Raw genomic sequence first — 16785 nt, 5'->3', positions numbered from 1 at the left:
TCCGGAATCACAGAGGACAATTCCAGCTGCAGCTTTTCCTCTCTCTTATGCGCACACGTTCAACAAGGTGGAGAAAGCATTTGGAACCGTCTAAAAAGATAATTATTTGTAATGTTTACATTGTAAAGGTTTGGTAAAATAGTTGCATGTTCTTTCCTTCTTGTGAGCAGCTGTAAAAGTATGTTTATGATAGATTTATTGTTATAATCGTTCAGACGAGCTGTGTTCTGATGCGCTGCGCTTCCGCAATCACTCGCCCTCACACGCAGTGTTTTTGAATTATTTGCGTAATGATCACATGAAGTTCACGTAATTAATGCGTAATTAAGATTTTGAACATTTCAAAATTTTCTTTCTGCACTTGCACAAAGCTGCGCACAGTTTACAATGGTTTACGAGTTTGAGACGAGTTTACTCTCATGCAAATGCACGGATCAAAGTCATGCAAGTGTCAGGGGGTCTTTAGTTTCACCTGTCTGACTTTGTCTCCAAGCCGTCCTGCCTGTGCTACCCCACTGATGTGTTCATTTCTAATCGTGTCCATCCTCGTCACTCCCAAACAAAATTGCAGCATCTTCAGCTCCACCTCCTGTCTTGTTGTTTGTGCCACCGTCACTAAACCATACAACATAGTTGGTCTCACTGCTGTCCTTTAAATTTACCCCTTCACTCTCACAAATCACTCCTGCCACCCTTCTCCACCCACACCACCTGGCCTGCACTCTCTTCTTCACATCTCTACCACACTCTTGATTACTTCAGATAGCTGACCCCAAGTATTTAAACTCATGTACACTGCTATGTAAATGTTTGGGCACCCCTGATGATTTCCATGATTTACCTTAATAAATCATTGCTTGTTTCGATCAGCAATTTCAGTTAAATATATCATATAGCAGACAAACAGTGATATTTGAGAAGTGAAATGAAGTTTATACGATTTACAGTGTGCAATAATTCTTTAAACAAAATTAGGCAGGTGCATAAATTTGGGCACCCCAACAGAAAAAATACATCAGTATTTAGCAGATCCTCCTTTTGCAGAAATAACAGCCTCTAAACGTTTCTGTGTAGGCTCTCAGTTGTCCAGGTGGTTTCCATAGTAGAGAAGCTTGAATCTTCGACTGGACTGGGTTGCTTGATGCGAGGACGTTTCGCTTCAAATTGCAGAAGCTTCCTCAGCTAAAATTCTTGCTCTGGAAGTCTGACTTCTGTCTGACTCTTGTAGAGAATTTTAGCTGAGGAAGCTTCTGCGATTTGAAGCAAAACGTCCTCACGTCAAGCAACCCAGTCCAGTCGAAGATTCAAGCTTCTCTACTCTGACAACAACTGTTATGATTATTTATTAGAAAGTGGAAGAAACACAAGATGGCTGTCAATCTCCCTCGATGGAAGCCTCCATCCCATCATTATGGCTCCCTTGACGACTCGTCAAGGGAGCCATCAGGGGAGGCTTCCATCCCATCATTAGGAGAGTGCTAACTAGAGCACAATAGGTGCTAATTAGAGCTATTGTTTAGTCACTAGCCTATATCAATCAATCAATCAATCAATCAATCAATCAATCAATTTTATTTATATAGCACCAAATCACAACAAACAGTTGCCCCAAGGCGTTTTATATTGTAAGGCAAGGCCATACAATAATTACGTAAAAACCCCAACGGTCAAAACGACCCCCCGTGAGCAAGCACTTGGCGACCGTGGGAAGGAAAAACTCCCTTTTAACAGGAAGAAACCTCCAGCAGAACCAGGCTCAGGGAGGGGCAGTCTTCTGCTGGGACTTGTTGGGGCTGAGGGAGAGAACCAGGAAAAAGACATGCTGTGGAGGGGAGCAGAGATCAATCACTAATGATTAAATGCAGAGTGGTGCATACAGAGCAAAAAGAGAAAGAAACACTCAGTGCATCATGGGAACCCCCCAGCAGTCTAAGTCTATAGCAGCATAACTAAGGGATGGTTCAGGGTCACCTGATCCAGCCCTAACTATAAGCTTTAGCAAAAAGGAAAGTTTTAAGCCTAATCTTAAAAGTAGAGAGGGTGTTTGTCTCCCTGATCTGAACTGGGAGCTGGTTCCACAGGAGAGGAGCCTGAAAGCTGAAGGCTCTGCCTCCCATTCTACTCTTACAAACCCTAGGAACTACAAGTAAGCCTGCAGTCTGAGAGCGAAGCGCTCTATTGGGGTGATATGGTACTATGAGGTCCCTAAGATAAGATGGGACCTGATTATTCAAAACCTTATAAGTAAGAAGAAGAATTTTAAATTCTATTCTAGAATTAACAGGAAGCCAATGAAGAGAGGCCAATATGGGTGAGATATGCTCTTGCCTTCTAGTCCCCGTTAGTACTCTAGCTGCAGCATTTTGAATTAACTGAAGGCTTTTCGGGGAACTTTTAGGACAACCTGATAATAATGAATTACAATAGTCCAACCTAGAGGAAATAAATGCATGAATTAGTTTTTCAGCATCACTCTGAGACAAGACCTTTCTAATTTTAGAGATATTGCGCAAATGCAAAAAAGCAGTCCTACATATTTGTTTAATATGCGCTTTGAATGACATATCCTGATCAAAAATGACTCCAAGATTTCTCACAGTATTACTAGAGGTCAGGGTAATGCCATCCAGAGTAAGGATCTGGTTAGACACCATGTTTCTAAGATTTGTGGGGCCAAGTACAATAACTTCAGCTTTATCTGAGTTTAAAAGCAGGAAATTAGAGGTCATCCATGTCTTTATGTCTGTAAGACAATCCTGCAGTTTAGCTAATTGGTGTGTGTCCTCTGGCTTCATGGATAGATAAAGCTGGGTATAGCAGTCGGCCTCTCGGTAGGAGGGGTCTGGTTAGGTTAAAAACTCCAGCTTTTGTTGGCTTCTGGTTTATTCTTCTCTACAAGAGTCAAGACAGAAGTCAAACTACCAGAGCAAGAATTTTAGCTGAGGAAGCTTCTGTGATTTGAAGTGAAACGTCCTCACGTCAAGCAACCCAGTCCAGTCGAAGATTCAAGCTTCTCTACTAAGCCTCTAAACGCTTCCTATAGCTTCCAGTGAGAGTCTGGATTCTGGTTGAAGGTATTTTGGAACATTCTTCTTTACAAAACATCTCAGTTTTGTTGGTTTCTGAGCATGGACAGCCTGCATAAAATCACACAACAGATTTTCAATAACATTCAGGTCTGGGGACGGAGATGGCCATTCCAGAACATTGTACTTGTTTCTCCGCATGAATGCCTTAGTAGATTTTGAGCAGTGTTTAGGGTCATTGTCTTGTTGAAAGATCCAGTCCCAGCACAACTTCAACTTTGTCACTGATTCATGAACATTATTCTCAAGAATCTGCTGATTGACTGGAATCCATGTGACCCTCAACTTTAACAAGATTCCCAGTACCTGCACTGGCCACACAGCCACACAGCATGATGGAACCACCTCCAAATTTTACTGTAGGTAGCAAGTGTTTTTCTTGTAATGCTGTGTTCTTTTTCTGCCATGCATACCACCCCTTCTTCTTCTTCTTCTTCTTCTTTGTCTTTCGGCTGTTCCCGTTAGGGCTCGCCACAGCAGGTCAATTGTTTCCATCTCACCCTGTCCTCTGTATCTCCCTCTGTCACACCAACCACCTGCATGTCCTCTCTCAGCACATCCATGAACCTCCTCTTTGGTCTCCCTCTTCTCCTCCTGCCTGGTGGCTCCATCCTCAGCATCCTTCTCCCTATATACCCTGGTCCCTCCTCTGCACATGTCCAAACCATCTCAATCTCGCCTCTCTGACTTTGTCTCCAAACCGTCCCACCTGAGCTGTCTCTCTGATATGTTCATTCCTAATCTTGTCCATTCTTGTCACTCCCAAAGAGAATCTCAACATCTTCAGCTCTGCCACCTCCAGCTCTGCCTCCTGTCTTTTTGTTAGTGCCACTGTCTCTAAACCATACAACATAGCTGGTCTCACTACTGTTTTGTAAATTTTCCCCTTCACTCTTGCTGATATTCTTCGGTCACAAATCACTCCTGCCACCTTTCTCCACCCACTCCACCCTGCCTGCACTCTCTTCTTCACCTCTCTACCACACTCTCCATTACTTTGAACAGTTGACCCCAAATATTTAAACTCATCTACTTTCACCACTTCTACTCCTTGTAACTGCACTATTCCACTGGGCTCCCTCTCATTCACACACATGTACTCAGTCTTGCTTCTACTGACTTTCATTCCCCTTCTCTCCAAAGCATATCTCCACTTCTCCAGACTAGACTCAACTTGCTCTCTACTCTCACTACAGATCACAATGTCATCTGCAAACATCATAGTCCATGGGGACTCCTGTCTGATCTCATCTGTCAACCTGTCCATCACCACTGCAAACAAGAAAGGACTCAGAGCTGATCCTTGGTGTAATCCCACCTCCACCTTGAATGAGTCTGTCATTCCGACTGCACATCTCACCGCTGTCACACTATTCTTGTACATGTCCCGCACTACCCTAACATACTTCTCTGCCACTCCAGACTTCCTCATACAATACCACAGCTCTTCTCTTGGCACCCTATCATATGCTTTTTCTAAGTCCACAAACACACAATGTAACTCTTTCTGTCCTTCTCTGTACTTTTCCAACAGTATTCTCAGAGCAAACATTGCATCTGTAGTGCTCCTTCTCGGCATGAAGCCATATTGCTGTTCACAGATCTTCACCTGTTTTCTAAGCCTACCTTCTCTTGTAGTTACTGCAGCTCTGCACATCACCCTTGTTCTTGAAAATAGGAACCAGCACACTTCGTCTCCACTCCTCAGGCATCCTCTCACTTTCCAAGATTTTATTAAACAATCTGGTTAGAAACTCTACTGCCATCTCTCCTAGACATTTCCATGCCTCCATTGGAATGTCATCTGGACCAACTGCCTTTCCACTCTTCATCCTCTTCATAGCATCCCTCACTTCTTCCTTGCTAATCTCTTTTACTTCCTGATTTACTCTCACCACATCATCCAGCCTTTTCTCTCGCTCATTTTCTTTATTCATCAACTCTTCAAAATATTCCCTCCACCTTCTCAGCACACACTCCTCACTTGTCAGCACATTACCATGTGCATCTTTTACCACCCTAACCTGCTGCACATCCTTTCCAGCTCTGTCCCTTTGTCTGGCCAATCGGTACAAGTCCTTTTCTCCTTCCTTACTATTCAACTTCTTGTACAGCTCGCAATATGCCTTTTCCTTTGCTTTTGCCACTTCTCTTCTCGCCTTACGCAGCATCTCCTTGTACTCCTGTCTACTTTCTTCATCTCTCCGACTATCCCAAAACGTTTTCGCCAACCTCTTTCTCCTTATGCTTTCCTGGACCTCTTCATTCCACCACCAAGTCTCCTTGTCTTCCTTCCACTGTCCAGATGTCATACCCAGTACTGCCCTAGCTGTCTCCCTCACCACATCTGCAGTACTTTTCCAGTTGTCCAAAATTGCTTCCCCTCCAACTAGTGCTTCTCTCACCTGCTCGCTAAATTTCACACAACAGTCTTCCTCCTTCAGCTTCCACCATCTGATCCTTTGTTGAGCTCTCACTCTTTTCTTCTTCTTTACCTCTAAAGTCATCCTACAAACAACCATCCTGTGCTGTCTAGTGACACTCTCTCCTGCTACCACCTTACAGTCTGTGATTTCTTTTAGCTTGCATCTCCTATAAAGAATGTAGTCCACCTGTGTGCACCTTCCTCCACTCTTATATGTTACCCTGTGCTCCTCCCTTTTCTTAAAGTAGGTATTCACCACAGCCATTTCCATCCTTTTTGCAAAATCAACTACCATCTGTCCTTCCCCATTCCTATCCTTGATACCATATCTACCCATTACTTCCTCATCACCTCTGTTCCCTTCACCAACATGCCCATTGAAGTCTGCTCCTATCATCACTCTTTCATGCTTGGGCACACTCTCCACCACCTCATCTAACACACTCCAGAAATCTTCTTTCTCCTTCATCTCACAACCTACAAGTGGGGCATATGCACTGATGATATTCATCATCACCCCTTCAATTTCCAACTTCACACTCATCACCCTGTCAGACACTCGCTTAACCTCCAACACACTTTTAACATACTCTTCCTTTAAAATGATCCCAACACCATTTCTCTTCCTGTCCTCACCATGGTACAACAACTTGTACCCACCGCCGATGCTCCTGCTCTTGCTTCCCTTCCACTTGGTCTCTTGCACACACAATATGTCTACCTTTCTCCTCTCCATCATATCAGCCAGCTCTCTCCCTTTACCAGTCATACTACCAACATTCAAAGTCCCCACTCTCATTTCCACCCTTCTAGTTTTCTTCTTCTCCCGCTGTTCGTGGCAACGTTTTCCTCCTCTTCTTCGTCGTCTTCGTCCAGCAGTAGCCCAATTTCCACCGGCACCCTGTTGGGCAATAGCACCGGTGGCGGACGTTGTTAACTCGGGCCGCGACCGATCCGGTATGGGAATTCGATTCTGAGTCTGCATAGTTGGGTTGGCTTGTTTTACGCCGGATGCCCTTCCTGACGCAACCCTCCTCATTTATCCGGGCTTGGGACCGGCACTCAGAATGTACTGGCTGCATACCCCATGTGGCTGAGTTGCATACCACCCCTTGTTATGTCCAAATAACTCAATTTTAGTTTTATCAGTCCACAGCACCTTATTCCAAAATGAAGCTGGCTTGTCCTAATGTGCTTTAGTATACCTCAAGCAACTCTGTTTGTGGCGTGTATGCAGAAAAGGCTTCCTCTGCATTACTCTCTCATCCAGCATCTCCTTGTGAAAAGTGTGCTGTAATGTTGAACGATGCACAGAGACACTATCTACAGCAAGATCGTGTTGTAGGTCTTTAGAACAGGTCTGTGGGTTGACTATGACTGTTCTCACCATCCTTTGTTTCAGCTTATCTGAGATTTTTCTTGGTCTTCCACTTCAGGCTTTAACTAGTACTGTGCCTGCGGTCTTCCATTTCTTCACTATGTTCCTCACAGTGGAATCTGGCAGCTGAAATCTCTGAGATAGCTTTTTGTACCCTTCCCCTAAACCATGATGTTGATAGTCTTTGTTTTCAGGTCATTTGAGAGTTGTTTGGAGGCTCAAATGTTGCCACTCATTAGAAGAGATGCAAAGAGGGGAAGCATTTCCAAATGGCCACCTTAAATACCCTTTCTCATGATTGGATTCACCTGTGTAAGGAGGTCAAGAGTCAATGAGCTTACCAAACCAATTTTTGTTCCACTAATTATTCAAATCAATAAAATGACGAGGGTGCCCAAATTTATGCATCTGCCTAAATTTGTTTAAATAATTATTGCACACTATTGCATTATTGCCCAACCATATTTATAGGGTTCATTTCTTATTTGAATCATTTTCAAGGTAATACAAAATATACTACTTTTCAAGAAACCCCCCATGTCATATAAGGAAAATGCTGATTTTGATATGGATGAGTTCAACATTTTCAACAAACACAACACTTTGTATTCAGTCAATTCATCTGAGTGTTACTTATTTCTGTATGCCTTATTAAATAAAATAGCTCATGTTAATATCTAGACAACTGAGTATGTTACTGAATGGAATACAGGGCACACACACTTTTTAAGACCAAAATTCAATCACTTTTCCAAGATCATGCCATGTTAAATCTGATAGTGTAAAAAAAAAAAGCCCATTTCTTTGTCTACGCACAATATTTGCACTAAAGCAGAAGAAAGCACAAAATTAAAAGCTTCCCATCCATGCCTCCTGCTCTCAAAAGCACAGAAAACAAATGCACACTTTTAATTAAAGCACCCTGCCTGTGACCTTTGACGTACCTGCTGCAGCTTTTTCCAGAGCGTCCTCTCAGCAGCTGACTGCATCCCCAGTCCTCTGACTGTGAGGTTATAGGAACTCAGCATCTTGCAGGACACACCTATCATCATCAGAAGGGCACAGGCTATTTTTAGACCCGTGTCCACTAGAATGAATCACGAGCAAGTGGATAAACATATACACACATAACAAATATGAGTCAGTGCAAGAGCTGGCAACGTAACAACAGTCACGTCATGATTGTGCACTCACAGCCGTGAGATACAATAGCCATTATTACATAGAATATGAAGTAAAAACTGTATTGCTGCACTCTCATTCTATTATAAATAACAGCTATCATTTATATATAATTGCTGGAATATATTATATATGTGCAGTCCACAGTATGTTTGGCTCAATTTTTTTTTTTTTTTTGTGCTTTCACTCCAAAATTTAACATGTTGTTCAATTTACAAGCAAAAGGGCTGCAAATACAATTTTAAGATACGTGAAAAATCTAATTTGTTCTTCTAACATGAAGTCCTGTTAGAACATTTTTTTTTTCAGTTACAACTTTAAGGCAGCCCTTTCACTCGTATTTTTGAGTTGAACATGTCCTGTTTCACAGCATAGGTGAAAGAGATGATCTCATCATGCCAGATGTCTGGGAAACACGTTAAGCACATACAGTACTTTGGATCTTGCCTGATCTTGTTGTGCCTACTTGTTCTCTTTTCCTGCAACAGCCTCAACTGCTTACCAGAGATGGAAGGTAACAGGATCAGGATGGTATGTAACGCTGTGTGACAGCCCCAAGAAAAGAAGGGGGCTCCTGTAATTAACTCCCCACCCGTGGCTTACGTTTGAGCATACTTTGACCATCCACTTTCACCTCTCCGGTTTATGGTCACAATAAATCTCAGCCTGAAGACCATCCAGGGCCTGCTGTTGCAGGTTGACAACATGGCAGGTAGCAGTGCTCACTGCTCAACTCTGTTGCTATTGATGAGCCTTTTTAGAAAATTTCATTTTTCAAAGCTCATGACAGTTAGTGCTCAATGAAAGATTTTTGCCGTCACAACACAAAAGCTGTTTCTATAAGACCATGCACAGACTTTAGCTATTCAGGGTGTGTTTGCATTGCCAGTGACAGATGGTTATTTACTGTCTCCAGCCCAGATGACCTCACCATTCTTTGTTAGTTCTGTTCTACAGCACTGCTGCATGAGCCCTCCAACAGTCTTCCCACAGACTGTTGGGGGGCTCAATCACCCCAGCAGCTGTCATTTAGTGGATCCGCGGGCACCTGTTGTTTAGTAAGAGCCTGCCAATGGGGGCTTGGATGGATGAGCTGGACAGAGCCGGTCTCAAAGCTGGATTAGCCCATTCTGCTCGCATTCATCGTCTATTGCAGGAAAGGGGACCATGTACGGCGCATCCAGAAAGCATTCACAGTGCTTTATTTTTCCACATTTTGTTATGTTACTGCCTTATTCCAAAATTCTACACACAACACCCCATAATGACAATGTGAAAAGGTGTTTTTGTTTTCATTTTTGCCAATTTATTAAAAAAAAAAACTTTAAAAAAAAATCACATGTACATAAGTATTCACAGCCTTTGCCATGAAGCTCAAAATTGAGCTCAGGTACATCCTGTTTCTACTGATCATCTTTGAGATGTTTCTACAGCTTAATTGGAGTCCACCTGTCATGCATGTGCTACAGTTTATATGTAGCATATAAGTAAATTCAGTTGATTTGATATGATTTGGAAAAGCACACACCTGTCTACATATAAGGTACCACAGTTGACAGTGCATGTCAGAGCACAAACCAAAATTATCTGGTTTGATGAGACAAAGATTTTTCAATTTCAATAGCAGGGGTGGTGGCCAAGTGGTTAATGTGCTTGGTTTCAGTTCACAAGGTTCTGGGTTCAAATCCCACCCCTGCCACATTTCTCCATGTAATGTGGAGTTGCGTCAGGAAGGGCATCCGGTGTAAAACTTGTGCCAATTCAACATGCAGATCCACCTTGGATTTGCTGTGGCGACCCCAAGTGCAAACAAGGGAGTAGCCGAAGGGACTTACTTACTATAGCGAGAAATCACAACAAAGTTGCCTCAAGGCGCTTCACACAAGTAAGGTCTAACCTTACCAACCCCTAGAGCAAGCATACAGGTGACAGTGGTAAGGAAAAACTCCCTCTGAGGAAGAAACCTTAAGCAGACCAGACTTAGGGGTGACCCTCTGCTTGGGCCATATTACAGACACAAATTACAATACAAATATACAGGAAATTTGGGTAAATTCTGGGAGTCGATGCTGGTGCACAGGACGGGAGGCTTGCAGAAGTAGACACCACTCCCATCTCTGAATGGAGCCACACCTCAAACAGAGAGAAAAAACAGAATCAGGCATCAGAAAGACAACAAATGCAGTATAATTTACCAGCATTTAGCAACAAAAAAACCAGAAACGATCCAGACTTTAGATAAAGTTGAGGTCACAGCCTGTTCTCTTCACTAATATGATTGAACTCTTTGGCCTGAATGCCAGGCATCATGCTTGGAGGAAACCAGGCACCATCCCTACAGTGAAACATGGTGGTGGCAACATCATGCTCTGGGGATGTTTTTAGCAGCAGGAACTGGGAGACTAGTCAGGACTGAGGGAAAGATGAATGCAGCAATGTGCAGAGACATCCTGGATGAAAACCTGCTCCAGAGCGCTCTTGACCTCAGACTGGGGCGACGGTTCATCTTTCAGCAGGACAATGACCCTAAGCACACAGCCAAGATATCAAAGGTGTTGTTGTGGGGTTCTGGGTTCATGGATTTTTTTTTATTATTATTTTTGTGTCATGCCTGTCCTCTGTATGTCTGCCCTCCCAGTTCTGTGTGCACGTGTCATCATGTGCATGCATGTGCACCTGCTCTTGTTTGTGTGTGTGTGTGTGGGGGGGGGGGGTTCCAGCCCTGTGCTCCTGTGGTCTGGCTGTGTGCGTGAGCACCTGTTTCCCCACTCCTTGTGTGTGTCTGTGTGTGTGTCTGTGTGTGGGCGTGTCCCGGCTATCTGTTGTGGGTATGTGTGATCATGTCTGTCTCCCCGTTGCGTGTCCAACTCCTTCTGCACTTGTCTCCCCGCTTCCTATGTGTGTGTCCATTGTGCTTCCCTGCCCGAGTACCTGTTCATGTGCTCACCTGTGGTTCCTGTGAGCAGTGAGAACATGGAGACAGTAGAGGAAAGTGTCTGCTGTCGGGAGCAAATGCGTGTGTGTGAGCGGAGTGAGCGGCAGCCTGACATTTCATGCATCACACAACACCGCGGCTTTCGATCAATCTGCCTGGACTTGAAAAGGCTAAAACCTTTTGCCCTTGTGTTTGTGCAATATGCTGCGACACACTGGTCAGGCATATCGGCAAACAAGTCCCTGAGAGCTGTAGTTAATCAAAGTTTCTGCAGCTAAAAAAAGTGTAAACAACGGCCGCCAGGCATGCAAGCCGATACGGTCCACACGTAGTGACGTATTTTAGGCTTGGTGCTCAGCGGGAAGCTGGTCATGGGGCGTGCACATTTTTCAGTGGCGGGACGTTCAAATGTTATATATAACGGGAGAACCGCGTACACTTTCCTAAAATGTTTAGGTTGACCGAATTATATAACCTTTGTTACATGTAATAAGACTATGTTGTCTTAAGTGTCATATCCACTTTAAGAAATAATGTTCTATGTTTGTGTGCTTTGGTACCTTTTCCAAGAGTACCTGAATTTCACTTATATTACACCTGATTAACTATTTATACACATTATTTGTAAGTTTTAGCATTTAAAATGAGAAAAAAAAAAAAAAAAACGAACTTGATTTTTTTTTTCAGTTTTTTAATGAAAAATGATTATGTAAAAGAAGTTTGGATTTCACATTTTTAACAGGAAGCTGTAAGTGTTTACAATCAAAATAATTAATTTTGTGTGTCTAGAACTCAGAAACAGCACAGAAACAGTGCAAAAGTAAACATTTTACCCCCTTGTATGGGGGTGGGGGGGCCTCCCTGACCAGTTATGCTTAGGGCCTCCAAAACCTTAGCAGCGGCCCTGGCTCTGAACTTTTACACCCTGCAGTTTTGTCGTACGGTTTCAGCTGGAGCCGAGTACAACGATTGAAAATATCGTACAGTGTCTGCCCAGCTTTAGACAGTGAGGTGAAGAGAGGGGCAGAGCTGTCAACTGTTCATCTCCTGGTAATGAGTAGGCTAAGATGGCTGGGTAAGCTGCTGAGCCAACCTGGAAGACCTGAACATGTTGTGACACTTTTCTGGGAATGTTTGGTGGAAAAGCCTGTCTGAATGACCTTCATCTCACACCACCAAAGAAACCTCTTCCAGATCCCGAGGGAGTTCGGGGACATGGAAACAGAGTGGTCCATGTTCAAGGCCTCCACTGCTGAGGCAGCTGCTTTGAGTTGTGGCCAGAAGGTTGACAGTGCTTGTTGTGGTGGCAATCCAAGAACCCACTGGTGGAATCCAGCAGTAAGAGAAGCCATCAGGCTGAAGAAGGAGGCCTTTCATGTTTGGTTGCCACAGAGGTGTCCAGAATCAATGGATGGGTATCAGCAGGCCAGAAGGACTGCAGCCTCAGTGGTGGATGAGGCAAAAAGTTTGAGAGGAGTTTGGAGACGCCATGGAAAATCACTTTCGGTCAGCCTCAGAGTAGTTCTGGCAAACTGTCAGGCACCTCAGGACAGAGAGGCAGTTCTTAGCCCAGGCTGTGCTCAGCAAGGGAGGAGAGCTGCTAAACTGGACTGAGGATATTGGCAGGCAGGGGGAAAGAACACTGAGGATCTCCTCAACCCTACTGACATGCCCTCCATCAAGGAGGCAGGGATGGAAGACTTGGGTGGATTTGGTGCCATCACCTCAGTGGAAGTCATAGAGGTAGCCAAAAAACTCCTTGGTGGCAAGCCGCTGGGGGTAGATGATTTTCATTCTTAGTTGCTCAAGCCTCTGGATGCTGTTGCACTGTCATGTCTGACACACCTATGCAATGTTTGCATGAAAGTCAAGGACAGTACATCTGGATTGCCATCCTGGGATGGTGGTCCCCATCTTTAAAAAAGGGGACTCCAGAGTGTGTTCCAATTACAGAGGAATCAGCCTCCCTGGAAAAGTCTATGCCAAGGTACAAGAGAAGAGATGTTGAACCCCAGATTCCAGATGAGCAATGCTTGTTCCTTGTCGTGGAACAGTGGACCAGCTCTTTACCCTTGGAAGCATATTGGAGAGGTATTAGGAGTATGACCAACCAGTCTACATGTGTTTTGAGGACTTGAAAAGGCGTATGACTGGGTCCCTCTTGGTATCCTGTAGGGGGTGCTGTGGGAGTATGAAGTACCAGATTTGTGGCAATGTGCGATCCTGTCTTTATCTGAACAAAGTAGGAGCTGTGTCCACATTCTCGGCATTACATCAGACCTGTTTTCAGTGGGAGTTGGACTCTGCCAGGGCTGCCCCTTGTCACCAATCCTGTTTTTGATGTTCATGGACAGGATTTTATGGTGCAGTCAGAGACTTGAGGGTGTCCAGTTTGTTAACCTCAGAGTTGCATCTCTGCTTTTGCAGATGATGTGGTTCTGTTGACTTCATCAGGCGGTGACCTGTGATACACACTGAGGAAGTTTGTTGCCAAGTGTGAAGTGGCTGGGATGAGAATAGTCACCTCCAAATCTGAGACTGTGGTCCTATGTTGGAAAATGGTGGATTGTTCCCCCCTGGGTCAGGGAGACTTACTTCCCCCAGTGGACAAGTTTAAGTATCTCGGAGTCTTGTTCATGAGTGGGAATAAAATGGAGTGGGAGATCAATAGACAGACTGGGGCTGTGTCTGAAATTTTACAGATGTTGTACCAGTCCATTGTGGTAAAGAAAGAGCTGAGCTGGAAGGCCACATTTTCAATTTACTAGTCAATTCACATTCCTGTCCTCACCTATGGTCATGAGCTTTGGGTAATGACTGAAAGAATTAGCTCATGGATACAAGCGGCAGAAATTAGATTCCTCTGTCGGGAATCTGGGTTCACACTCCTGGACAGGGTGAGAAGCTCAACTATCTGGGAGGTACTCGAAGAGAGCCACTTCTTTGTATCAAAAGGAACACAGTTGAGGTGGTTCGGGCATCTGGAGAGGAGCGCTCCCTGGTTGTCTCTCTCAGGAGGTCTTCCAAGCATGTCCAACCCAGGAGGAGGCCCTGGGGAAGACTCAGGATATGCTGGAGAGATCATATTTCCCAGTTGGCTTGAAAATGCCGTTATCCCCCTGGAAGAGTTACGGGACTTGGCCAAGGATAGGGAAGTGTGGGATGAGTTACTTGCTCTGCTGCCACCATGACCAGGACCCGGATAAGCGAGTGAAAATGAATTCATGAATAAACATCACTGCTGTTAAAACACCAGAAAATAATGGTTTATTTCTCTGATTTAGTACATTTCTGTGTGGAAATGCTCTCTGTCTGTCTGTCTGTCTCTCTCTGATCCCATTCAGAGTATATGAGGCTCAATGACCACCTTTGTTAACTTTTTGTTTTGTGACTAATTTCATAAAAATAAACCCTTCCTTCAGGGGTATCTGGGCGTATGACCATGTTATTTGTTTCAGAAGGTAACCACTGTGGGGAAAACAAGGAAATAATGGTTTATTTCCACCACACCTGATTCTAATCCATCATCACTCCAACATCCACTAACCAGCTTGCATGTGGCAGGCACATCATATGGAATATTACACAGGTGAAACAAAGCTGCTTTTTGGATTGATCAAAGTTCACCAGATTGTAATGAGTTTGTCCTCATGATATGCCTGTAACAACCTGGAGGGAATGGATTCATTTTGTTATTGTCTCACTGCTTTTTACAGGGAACACACCAAATATATTTTATAAATGATAAATGAAGTTATCATCAGAACACACAATTTACACCATATGTATTGAATTAATTTAGTATTAGTTTGCTTCACATTCTCCCCTTTGGTCATGCAACCACTCTCATGGTCTACAGTCTTTTCCATTTATAAAACAGTATCATCTCATGAAATTAAATGACGATCTGTCAACTGAGAGACATAGAAATTTTGGCTCAGTGATGGTGTTGCTAAAATAAAAAGTCATGGGACCATCAAAGGCATTTCACTAAATGAGGGCCACTTGAAAACTCAGCAGAAAAATATCCTGTGCTTTTCATAATGATACTTGAGACTTTATTTGCTTGATACGAGCAATATTTCTTGTGCACCAAAGACAGGCGTCATTAATTGAAGGGGGAAAAAGTCCAGTTGTTCAGCTCAAGGTCTTTATTGAGTTTTGCAGGATCATATTTTATGAAACTGTTTTGTGAAATCTCATTAAAACTACATTCAAAGGAAAGAGAAAAAACTTGGTACTTGGTACTGTCCCAATTGTGCACATGTGATGGAGGTCAGCGGGAGTTGCTGTGCATGTGGTAGTCAACAGGCCTCACTCCCACAACAACCAAAGAATACTCTGGCCACTCAGAACCCAGGTTTTAGCACACTGGTCAAAGCATTTGTTTTTCATGATGGAGACTGTGAGTGTGTGTCCTGAGAGGAGTGCATGGGAGGAGCCAAAAACACAATGCAGAAGACTGAGAGAGAGTATGAGCCACTACACACAGAGAATTGGGATTTGGATGTGGATAACAGCAAACATGGAAATACATGTATAGAGCACAGAAAAGATTTTGTTTGCTCACGGAGAAAGGTGCATGTGAGCCAACACTTTACCTTGCCCAATGTCTTGTCTGCACACACATCCAAATTTCCTTAAGCATTTTTGTTGTGTGTTCCTAATCCATCATCCATCCAGCAAGCATAAGCTATCTAGCAGATAGCAGACGCATCTATCTTACAAAATATTGGGGGGGGGGTTGTGGAATCGTTAACTTGATACTTGATAATACATGTAGAAAGAGCAGCTTTATTGTACATTCTGAAACTGGAAACTGGACTGTTTGAATAAAATGTAGTTTTTTTATGAAGAACAAAATAGTCCAATGTTTTTTGCAAGCCTTTAAAGAAGTGCATGTCATAAATGCTACTGAAAACAATATAAGAATGTCAAAAACACTTACTTGTACATAGATATGTTGAGCTACCAGTTCAATAAGTACACTTAAATTTGATGCAACACAACAGTGTTATTACGAAGGTGTTGACTGATATTAGGTGTTAATTGTGTTGGGGAGATCCCTGGGAAGAGCTTGTGGAGACATGAAGCTGGACAAAGGTATGTGGCGATGCTGATATCTTCGCAGGAGAATGAAAGTCTAAGTGTGGTGTTTCCTGTCTAAGGGGAGTATCTCACTGGGCTGCAACAGCCTTGCAAACGCCATCTGCAATTAAATTCATCTATTTCGTGTGAGGTTTGCAGCCATTCACCATCCCCTCACCTCAGTTGCGGCAAGGTGCCCACTTGCCGCTTGATTTTTGAACAAACAAAAAAATCCCACCGATGAACACTCTTGCCAAATTGTCAGGCAGGCGCCATGTACCCCTCACGTCGTCTCTACGACTCAGAACATGCACAACTTGTGAGACAACTTGACAGAGCTTCTGGAAGCGACTGAACACTCCAGCAGCCTCCAGCCGGCTGACACCCACTCGATGTCCACATGCGTGAGCAAGCTGGATGTGCCTTGTCCAGCCACAGATGAGCTGCAAGGACCGGATTTATTGTGTTTATTTATTTATATATTTACTTTTCTGAGGAAAGATGTGCAAATTAAGTTTAATGCTCCTACTCTGGGTAGCTCGGTGGCTTGGTAGTTAGCACTGTTGCCTCTGTAAGAAGGTCTTGGAATTGATTTACCCTCCCGTGGCCTTTCTGTGTGAAGTTTGCATGTTCTCCGCGCATTTGCGTGGGTTCACTCCGGGTGCTCCGGCTTTCTCCCACATACAAAGAA

The sequence above is a fragment of the Thalassophryne amazonica genome, chromosome 2 (assembly GCF_902500255.1).
Source record: "Thalassophryne amazonica chromosome 2, fThaAma1.1, whole genome shotgun sequence".
In the NCBI taxonomy this organism is placed as follows: Eukaryota; Metazoa; Chordata; class Actinopteri; order Batrachoidiformes; family Batrachoididae; genus Thalassophryne; species Thalassophryne amazonica.
The sequence above is the reverse complement of the archived record's forward strand: the minus strand, read 5'-3'. Positions refer to the sequence as shown.